The following is a 9,396-nucleotide window of genomic DNA, read 5'->3' as shown; positions in this document are numbered from 1 at the left end:
GGTAAGCAATTGCATTGTGCATCACTTATTTTGCATATTCTATTATTATTATTATTATTATCATTATTATTTTCCCTTCCTTTTCTGTCCTATTAAACTGTCTTTATCTCAACCCACAAATTTTACTTTTTTTTTCCCGATTCTCTCCCCCATCCCACTGGTGGGGGGGAGTGAGCGAACGGCTGCGTGGGGTTTAGTTGCCTGCTGGGTTAAACCACAACACTGGGCCTGCTTGCTTACATTAGTTTCAAAGCAGCTGAACAAAAAGCAAATTAACAGAAAACAGAGAAAAGTGTAAGTAAAAGAAAACCAAAAGAAACATTGAAGAAACTTCTTCCAGGCCACATAGCAAGACAGTGTCGATGCTGGAGTTCCATTGTATGAGTTGTTCAAAGATTTGGGACAACCTAGCTGTCTTAGCAGTGATTCATATAAACAACAAGAAAAATCATAAATAGTAACAATTACGGTTGATATCATTTGGTGCCGGTGCCAGGAGTAGGCTGCCTGCCAAGGAGAACATTCCTCACAAGTTAGTCCTACAACGTGCTGGCAGCCAGCAGCGCCTGGAACGAATCCGATGTTCTGCTCAGTTGGGCTGCTCCCAGGGCGTCAGCGAGGCAGGGCAACGCAGGGGTGCCTCAGAGAGCCCCCCAGGATGCACGGAAACGGGGCCATTCCCTCTTCATCCGCACAAGGGAGGCTTTGTGATAAGTGGAAGCCTTTTGCTAAAGTTTCTGGTGTAAGGAAGAGGAAGAAAAAAACACACTAGGGAGGTCAGGCTCTGCTTCTCAGACATTTGTTTTCATCTGTGAGCATGCCTTAAACTGAACTATTCTCTTTTATTTAAAATATTGTGTTTCACAGTGAGGAACATGTCGAGATTTTTAGCAACAATCTCCATGATAGTTGACAGCTAGCACAGATGATTGTTTCAGGATGTAAAGCATATTGTAGCTTTTGGACTTGTAAGCATCAGATTTTGCGTACTGTAGTAGGAGAGGCACTTGTAAGAGAAGGGATTTAAAACTAAAGCAAATCCATGTTCAGTGCAGTTCTTTCTGGAGTCTCCAAAAGGTTAAGGGTAATTTCTTTAAATCCTTGACTTCCACCAGAGAAAAATGCAAGCCTACCCTGTTGAAGGCTGAACTGCCTTTCCATTTTTGAGAATAGCATTTCCTGATACCGTTTTAATATACGGTAATGGGATAAAATAATAGGCAAGGAATATGCTTGCCTACTAACTTAATATCAGATTAGGACAGTAGACGCTACCGCCATGCCACCTTACCAGTACAGCACTTATACGAGTGTCTGCTAAAACGCTTTTTGAAGTTCAGAAAAAATTAAGTATCTTCCGTCTCCTACTGCTCATAGTAGCTGTGAACATTTTTATTTCACACTAAGCAAGCACAGAGTTTCCTATGCTGACAAGTTCAGACAATTTCAGATTCTCTGAGTCTGCACAGCTACATTTTCCAGGATGATTGATTACATTTGACTCTCTGTGACCTTAAAAGAATATTCAAAGAACAATTTCTGTGAGTAGCTAGAAGTTGTAATTTTTTCAGTAAAAGATGGCAACTTCTGCTGTTGAGAATTTAATGGAAACATATACTATGTTCTGTGATGTGCTTGACTTTAACTAAAAACAAGAAAAGCAAAAAAGAAAAAAAATCCCTTTTATGTCACCATCTATCTTTCTTAAACTTTACCTGAGTTAACAATCATCATCGTGATTCAAGTCATAAGCTTAAAGATAAAGATGGGGAATCTTTTGTCAGAAGATAGTATGTATCACTGAAACTCTGTAGAACTTACCAGATTTAATAACCACTAGGTTATTGACTTCATACTTACATTCTTTTTACTTATACTTTTTTTGGCTCTTAAAATCATCACAGGTCTTGGTTTCAACCTGACACTAAATAAAAACTGAAAATAGAAAAAAAAAATTCATAAGCAGGGAAGTAACTTTTCAGAAGTTTAGACACTTTAGAGCTTGAAGTAGCTCGGTTCAGGGAACTTGTGCTTCTCTCCAGTGTGGTAGCACAACGATGGTGACCCCTCCAAGAGCCCAGGTTTGGAAGGAAGTCTGCAGTGTCAAAGTGTGCTCAGCATGTGAGAGCCCGTGACACGAAACTTTCTTCTACCCCTGTCTCAAAGCCTATTTACACAAAGCATTGACTGTTCTGAACTCAGGCATGCTATTCCATTTCATTGCTGTCGTCCTGTATTCCAATCTCTAGTTATGTTACCTTGAAAATCATGACACGATTTGCTGACTCCTTTCTTGAAAGGAGATTTTGTGGTTTTATTGGTGGAGAATTTTTTTAAGCAAGACATCAGATAACTTGACTACATGCTTCATATGTCTTTTCCTAGAAAAGACGATTTTAAAATATGCAAGCAATGTATTTTAGTTAATTAAGCACATCTATACCTCAATAAAAAGAATATTGTATGCTGGCTGATACTGCAAACATCTTTGCTAAAAAGATTTCTTTGCAATTATCAGTATCATCTTAAATACAGGAAGAGCCTTGAAATGTGTTTTTAAGTCCTGAAAGCAGAACACTGAAAGTGCCTGGATACAGATGTAGCCTTTTTAAGCCTAAAAAGAAGAGGATTTAAAAGGACTGAATAGCTCAAAGGATTAGCAATGAAAGACAGACACTTTCACATATAAACTTGTCTGAGTTCATCCAAATTCAACAGCAGCTTAGGTCATCAAATTAAAAGAAGCTTTGGTGGTTCACTGGAAGCAAGACTGTGGCTCTCAGCCCAGTTTCTAGAGAAAAGTTACTCATCAAAAACATGCCTCTATTTGGAGTTCATACTGGGTGTTTCAGAAAAGACCAAGAAATTAAAATACACAGAGCAGTTATCTTAAAATATCTGGTATTAGTGGCCTAGCTAGAATAGCATGTGGGGAGCACAACCTCCCTTTTTTCAGTTGTGGATATGCAATGCAATCCATGGATAAAAGCAAATTTTTATAGTATTACTAATGCAGAATTTTCTAAAAACATGTAATATATTCAGTAAGTGGGAAGGAGAGTTCAGGTGATTCCCTACTGAATTCCTCACTCCTAAACTTAAACTCTGTTTATAGCATAATGCGACTTATCATTTTACATTGTTGTCGTGGGCTTTCTTTTGTACAGTCCTTCCCCATAAAACTGGACTCAGATAAAGCTGGACTCCTTTCTGTCAGGAACATTGTAGGAATGTATCATGCTTTTATAAGACACCGCTATCATACATACACAAGGGACACTGGTGGGCCTCAAGTGCTTGAGCAGACAGTGGTGTCAAAGGCACTGAAGTCGCTATGACGAGCCACGACCAGAGCTGCCGGGCCGGGGCGAGCATGCAGGTCACTGCCCATCCACTCGGGCTGAGACAGTGGGAATTCCACGAGTGATCAGGTCTCATTCTTGCCCAGCAGAGCAGCCAGTAAACGGGACTACTGCATCCAGTTACCAGCTTGACTTTCTGCATAAAAATTCTTCAGTTTCATGGGCATGCATGTTTCTCCAAGTGTAAAAGACAAAGCTAGACACTGGGAAAAAGGCACAGATTTTCTGAGAAGCTACAAATTAATAGTTCCCCAAGCAAAAAAATGGTGGAGGGAGAAAAATGCATTTTCCCTTAGGCATCTTCTCATATATAAGCATATGAACATTCTAGATACATTCATGTGGCTGTAAGCTTATTGAAATCAGTAACCCCACAAAGACAAGCAGTATTTTAATGAAAAATAATTCCGTACACTTCTCTACATCAAAGCACCCATGCACTTGGTGTTGGCTGCCCTTTATTCATGATCCAGCTCTCTCAGTCTGCGTGATCAAATTAATTATGTGCCTAGAAATCAAATAATCTCCTTATGTAGGTGTTGTGAATACACAAATGCACACACATTATCAGACTGTTTGCCTCTTCTGCTTTAAAAATGGGGGAGGGACGGGTCCAGAGCACTCTAGCTATAAATGCTTTCTGTATATCATTACATGGTACACTTGCACTCACCAAACTCAGGCTGGCTGTAAAAATAACCCTCTCTTGAAGAGCAGACGTTAATTTATCTACTAGGGTTTCCACCTGTTAACATTTTTCAGAGAGGGGCCCTGTCTGGAAATAACTCTGTATTTCATGATGAACTCTATGTGCTTTACTGGACAGAAGCAAGATGTGACTCATTGCTCTGAGATGTGTAAGTATTAAACCTGTTTCAGCCGTGGAGGCTTAGACTTGTCTGATAATAGACAGACATCAGTGGCAGAGCTGAAAAGAGACCACAAAAATCTGGACTCTGAGATTTTTATTTTACCCGAAAGAAATGTTGGCACTCTGAGAGTAATCTCAAGAAATAAGTCACTGTGAGGAAGACATCACTGAATAGGAGCAGCAGGCTCTGCTTTCTAGAAGATAGGAGAATATTTGCATCAGTCAATAGGACATCTTAGTGATCTTTAAGCCATGCTTCTCTCTCCTGCTGGTCACAAGGACATAATAATGATCACTGGGAGAGTCACATTTTTGATCACTGTGGGATTTACTCATGTGTCCTTGCATTACAAGTTTTGCTCTGAGGCTATTCTCAAGTTACCTGCAATAGTTTTACGAAAGATTTCAAAGGGGGGGAGGGCGGGAGGGAATGAACATATAGCAGGACATCATTTATTAAAGGATATTCCTATTGCCCTAACCACCATGATACTACATCATTAAATCAAATTAAGCAGAAGGATTACTACTGAAACAATAGTCAAAATCAGCTGTTCCCTGTACTGTGCTCCCAGTTCATGCCTGTCTTTTCAAACTTTTATCAACTTACAATTTTTAAATCAAAATTAAATAACTTGTTTTTTAATTTACATAAGGTTAATATAACATTCTCTGCCTTTTCAGCATTATGTCATGACATTCTGGAATTCCTTGAGTCAAATTTGTCTGAATTTAAACATTATTTGGCTTCTGAGGTCATAAAACCATGGCAGTTATAGATCAGGGATAGATCAGGAAACATATTAAGGGCAGGGATTCTGGTTAATACAGAAATTGCCATTATCACTGAGAGGTAAGACAAAGTAATTGCAATGTTTTGGGTATCTGTGCACTAATTGAGCACTAGTATTTTTTTGCAAGAATCAGAAAAAAGGTGCAATACAGATAAGTATCACACATTATCCTGCCCTGCTAATACTGCAGGTAACTATACAGAAAAAGAGCCACAGCAATATATAACCATTCATTCAGTGAGACCTGCTACGAAAGGTAACTGAAAATGTTTTGGGTTTGACATAAAAGATTCCATATCAAAGAGGGTACAGTAGGGCTGGAGAGTGGGAAGAAGGATTTGTTTATCTTAGGAGTGTGGCAGCTCAAGAAAATTTCCTAGCAGCGTACAACAGCAAGAATCAGGAAAATCACTAGACAGAGCATAGTTTAGCTGTATACAGTTCAGCGAGGAAGACGGGAAACCAGATGGAGGGCAGTTTTGACTGTTAACAATTCAGAAGCTACACCATGACAAAGTGGAGACTGCACCAATATGTGGGCTTAACCCTCACCCCTCATACACATACTGTTTTCTACAGTTACTAGCAGTATGACCTCATCGACACTTGTTCAGCTTGATACACAGCGGGGGTGCTGATATCCATCACTCATATAGAGCCAGTACAAGGTCTTAGCACCATAAAAGACCCATGGCCTGCTGAGGGGTTGTGTGGTGCCAAGTCTTGTGAATTACAGCCAGTTCCTGAGTTATCCTCGAGGGCTCTGATCACTGTACCAACCAAGGCATACTTATATAGGAACTATCAACAGATGCCCCATTTCCCCACCTTCCATTTTCTCCCCCAAAATAAGAAATAACCTGCAACCACTGTGACACACAGCAGCTGTGACAGATAAACAATTCACTTTCCCATGCATGAGACACTACAGCTCCAGCCTATAACATTCTGGCAAAGATACTGGTATCAAGACAGCATAGCTTTCCAAACGGCACTGCAGGCTATTCTGTCTCTGCTATTTGATGATCACTCCTGACCCTGAACTAGTCTTTAACATTGTAGGGAAAAAAATTAGCAACTAAAACTTCAGAAAGAATTCAGCACTGATATATATACTCTTTCACAGGGGCAGAGCATGTCAGCACAACAATGAACCCTGGCAAAGCTTCTTTAATAGACTAGCCTGAGAGAGATGCAAGCACCATATTTTGTCAACAGAGAAAGGAAAACAGGAACAAACTGAAATCTTAATATCTTTAGCAGCTACTCCCCCAAGGCTTTTCTCAGGGGCAGAGAGTTCATTTGTGCATGTGCCAGTTACACAGCCAGTGACGGCCGAATGAAACAGAGGGGGGAAAAGGGATTCTTCTCCATGTAGCTATCACACTTCGATGAATTTTCTTCTTGTATGACTTACTGACAAAACAACAGAAATCCAGGTCTTTCCAAAGAAACAATGCGAAACACCTGACCCAAGGAACTCTGAATCTGCCTTTAGTTTCCCACAGAAAAACAGCAGCTTTATACTTCCGGTCTGCATGTCTTATTTTAGATTACAGAAAATATTTGCACAGATCACTTACTGGGATGAAAAGTTAGGATTTGATGCTACAAGATCCCAAATCTCTTTCTTCCACTAAAGCAAAAAACATCTGATGGTCAAAACCTCCTAACTTTAGTTGCTGTTAAACTGGATTTGATTTTGTTTTATAGCAATCTTCATCAGCCTTACTATTTTTGAGGCCTTCTCCTATTTTGTGCATGACTGCTAGCAAGTGTGGATTTACAGACTTCAGAAATACAGAACAGTACTGGCAACTACACAATGTTGTTGCAACAGTTGGTGGTCTTGAAGAAGAGGAAGGTTGCAATAAGCATGCACTACTCTTGCAAGAAATCTGGAACAAAACATTTGGTGAGTTGTCTACACATGCTGCTAGAATCAATGGTTGTTCAAAAGATACATTTGGTGAGTTGTCTACACATGCTGCTTGAATCAATGGTTGTTCAAAAGACTGTAGTAATCTAGGGATTCTGTACAATAACTTAGTGCCCTACGAAATTTAAATTACAACATCCTTTGCATTGCTGATGTTCTATTTCAGATAGCTTCCAGCCAGATACTGGGCTAAGTTTGTGTTTGAATACACTACAGCCAATTTCCTGAGCAAAAGACACCTGGTTCTTTCTAACTAAAACTAAATGTAATGAAATGTAACTAAGAGTTTCATTACTTCTGAAAGTGCCAGTTAAAACCCAAGCACATCTGTGTGGTTTTTTTGTTTGGTTGGGTTTTTTGGTGGGGTTTTTTTTAAGGACTATTCCAAACCAGATTTGTGAACACTGGTGAGAAAAGTTGGCATCTTCTGCTTTTATTCCCATAGTACCTGTACACTGTATGCCGCTCTGGGAAAGTGCTTTTTCCTGGCTCCTGAATAGCTACCGAGGCTTCAGACAGACAGTCTTTACAAAGGTTCTCACGTTGCAAATTTCCTCCTGTACTTGAGCTTTTTACTGCAAGGAATTAATGAACAGGAAGAAAACCCTCCCTTGGCTTTTACTTTCTAATCAGAATTTGCAGCAGTAGCTGTCAGAAATAGCATTTTATTTATAAACAGGTAAGGTTTGAGATAGCTACCAAGGTGCAAACATAGAGCATTCCAAAGCCACCTCATAATCCCTTCCCAGAGTCAAACTGCACTTTAAAACAGTACTTTAAAAAGTATGAACTGTCTTAAACCACCAAATGACCTGGCACTTCAAATAAATATTTCCAAAAACCATCATAAAGATGATCGATTGTTTCTACAGAAGTTTAGCCATTAGCTTTCCACCATCACACAGCTTTAAATTAAAGATGGAAAGGGTGATACAGCTTCCCTGATAGTTCTCAGTAAGGGAAGCACCGTAGAACCTTCAAGGCCCCAACCAAAACCAGGGACTCCTGCAGAAGTAGAGTTCATATTTATGAACTACAGCATCCTGCTCTGAAAAGCTCATTTCCCAAACTATGTAAGGTATTTTCTAGGAGTCACCATCTCTGAGATTATTAAGTCTCAGAAGCAATCAGAGTACCAGTAACTTCCTTTGCAACAGATTTATAGACATTATCCACAGTACAAAAGTATTTGACATTAAATAGAGGAAAATTCTGAATCCCTCCCTAGGTCTGTACTGGCCACTGATAAAGATTAGCCCAACGTAAACTAAATACATTAGTAAACTAGCACATTTAATGGGGACAACAGAAAGTAAGTCAGATCCTGAAAAGTCAGGTAGTATTGTAATTATGTATAGTGTTGTAACTAAGTGTTGTGACTCAAACTACTTTCTGGGATTTTAGAATTAGAGTGCCCCATTTCTGAGCTTTTCTCCCCAGAAGAGATATGGGAATTAGACATATTCATTTAAGAGTTTGTATGGCATTACATAATTAGAGAACTCAAGAACTAGTGCTCTATTAGTAGTAATAGTAAGGCTAAGAAGAAAACTTACAAAGTTTTAGAGTCAGTAACGTTGAATGCTGAGTTAGTGGGGATTAGAAAATTACCTAAATTGATGTAATGAAAGCAGTTTTTTTCATCAGATAATAAGCAGACAAAATCATGCCTCTCAAAAGAAAAGGCTAACATCAACACTCCAGCCTTCAAACAAAAACCACTACTGAGTGTCTGAACACACTGCAGTCACAGGGGACCTCCTTTAAAGCTTAGCTGGCTGACACTGGGGCTTGTGGGGATGATGAGACAAGTTGTCTGCATTAGTAATTTGTTTTAAAGCCTCTTCCACACCACCACGTCAGGTTCAGGAGAAAGCTATAGCCTAAGAAGTACAGATGTGGGTGACGAATTTGATTCAGACTGTGAGTTAATAACAACTAGGTTAGCCAATGGGCTAAATGGGAGTGATGACACACACAGCATGAAGGGAGCCTGCCTCATGACCTGTCACTGAATTCCCAGTAATAGCTATGAACTGCTCTAGTATTTCTGAACAGATTAAAGGTCACCAGTTTTGAAAGGGGATTTTAAATTAGCTTTCATACACATGATTCATTTTTACTTTGTATTGGGTTTGTGCGGCAAGCTTTTGGTAGCAGGGGGGCTACAGGGTGGTTTCTGTGAGAAGCTGCTAGAAGCTTCGCCTATGTCTGATAGAGCCAATGCCAGCCGGCTCCAAGATGGACCCACCGCTGGCCAAGGCCGAGCCCATCAGCGATGGTGGTAGCACCTCCGGGATAACATATTTAAGGGCGGGGGGGGAACCTGCGCAACTGCAGCCGAAGAGAGGAGTGAGAATATGTGAGAGGAACAACTCTGCAGACAGCAAGGTCAATGAAGAAGGAGGGGGAGGAGGTGCTCCAGGTGCC

General features: G+C 40.0%; 1 long non-coding RNA gene across 2 annotated transcripts in view; it reads left to right on the top strand.

Annotated features, from left to right (window-relative positions):
• Positions 1 to 4,146: 4,146 nt before the first annotated feature.
• LOC103897592 overlaps positions 4,147 to 9,396 on the top strand; it is a 6,391-nt gene continuing 1,141 nt past the window's right edge. The window contains exons 1-3 of one of the 2 annotated variants that reach the window (XR_657502.2): positions 4,147 to 4,219; positions 6,741 to 6,942; positions 7,412 to 7,975. This is a non-coding gene — a long non-coding RNA (uncharacterized LOC103897592). Of the gene's footprint in view, positions 4,220 to 6,740; positions 6,943 to 7,411; positions 7,976 to 9,396 lie in introns of those variants that run through there. The other variant, XR_657501.2, reaches the window with a different exon arrangement.

This window comes from Aptenodytes forsteri, unplaced genomic scaffold (genome assembly GCF_000699145.1).
Source record: "Aptenodytes forsteri isolate BGI_AS27 unplaced genomic scaffold, ASM69914v1 Scaffold15, whole genome shotgun sequence".
NCBI classification, from domain to species: Eukaryota; Metazoa; Chordata; class Aves; order Sphenisciformes; family Spheniscidae; genus Aptenodytes; species Aptenodytes forsteri.
The sequence above is the reverse complement of the archived record's forward strand: the minus strand, read 5'-3'. Positions and strand labels throughout refer to the sequence as shown.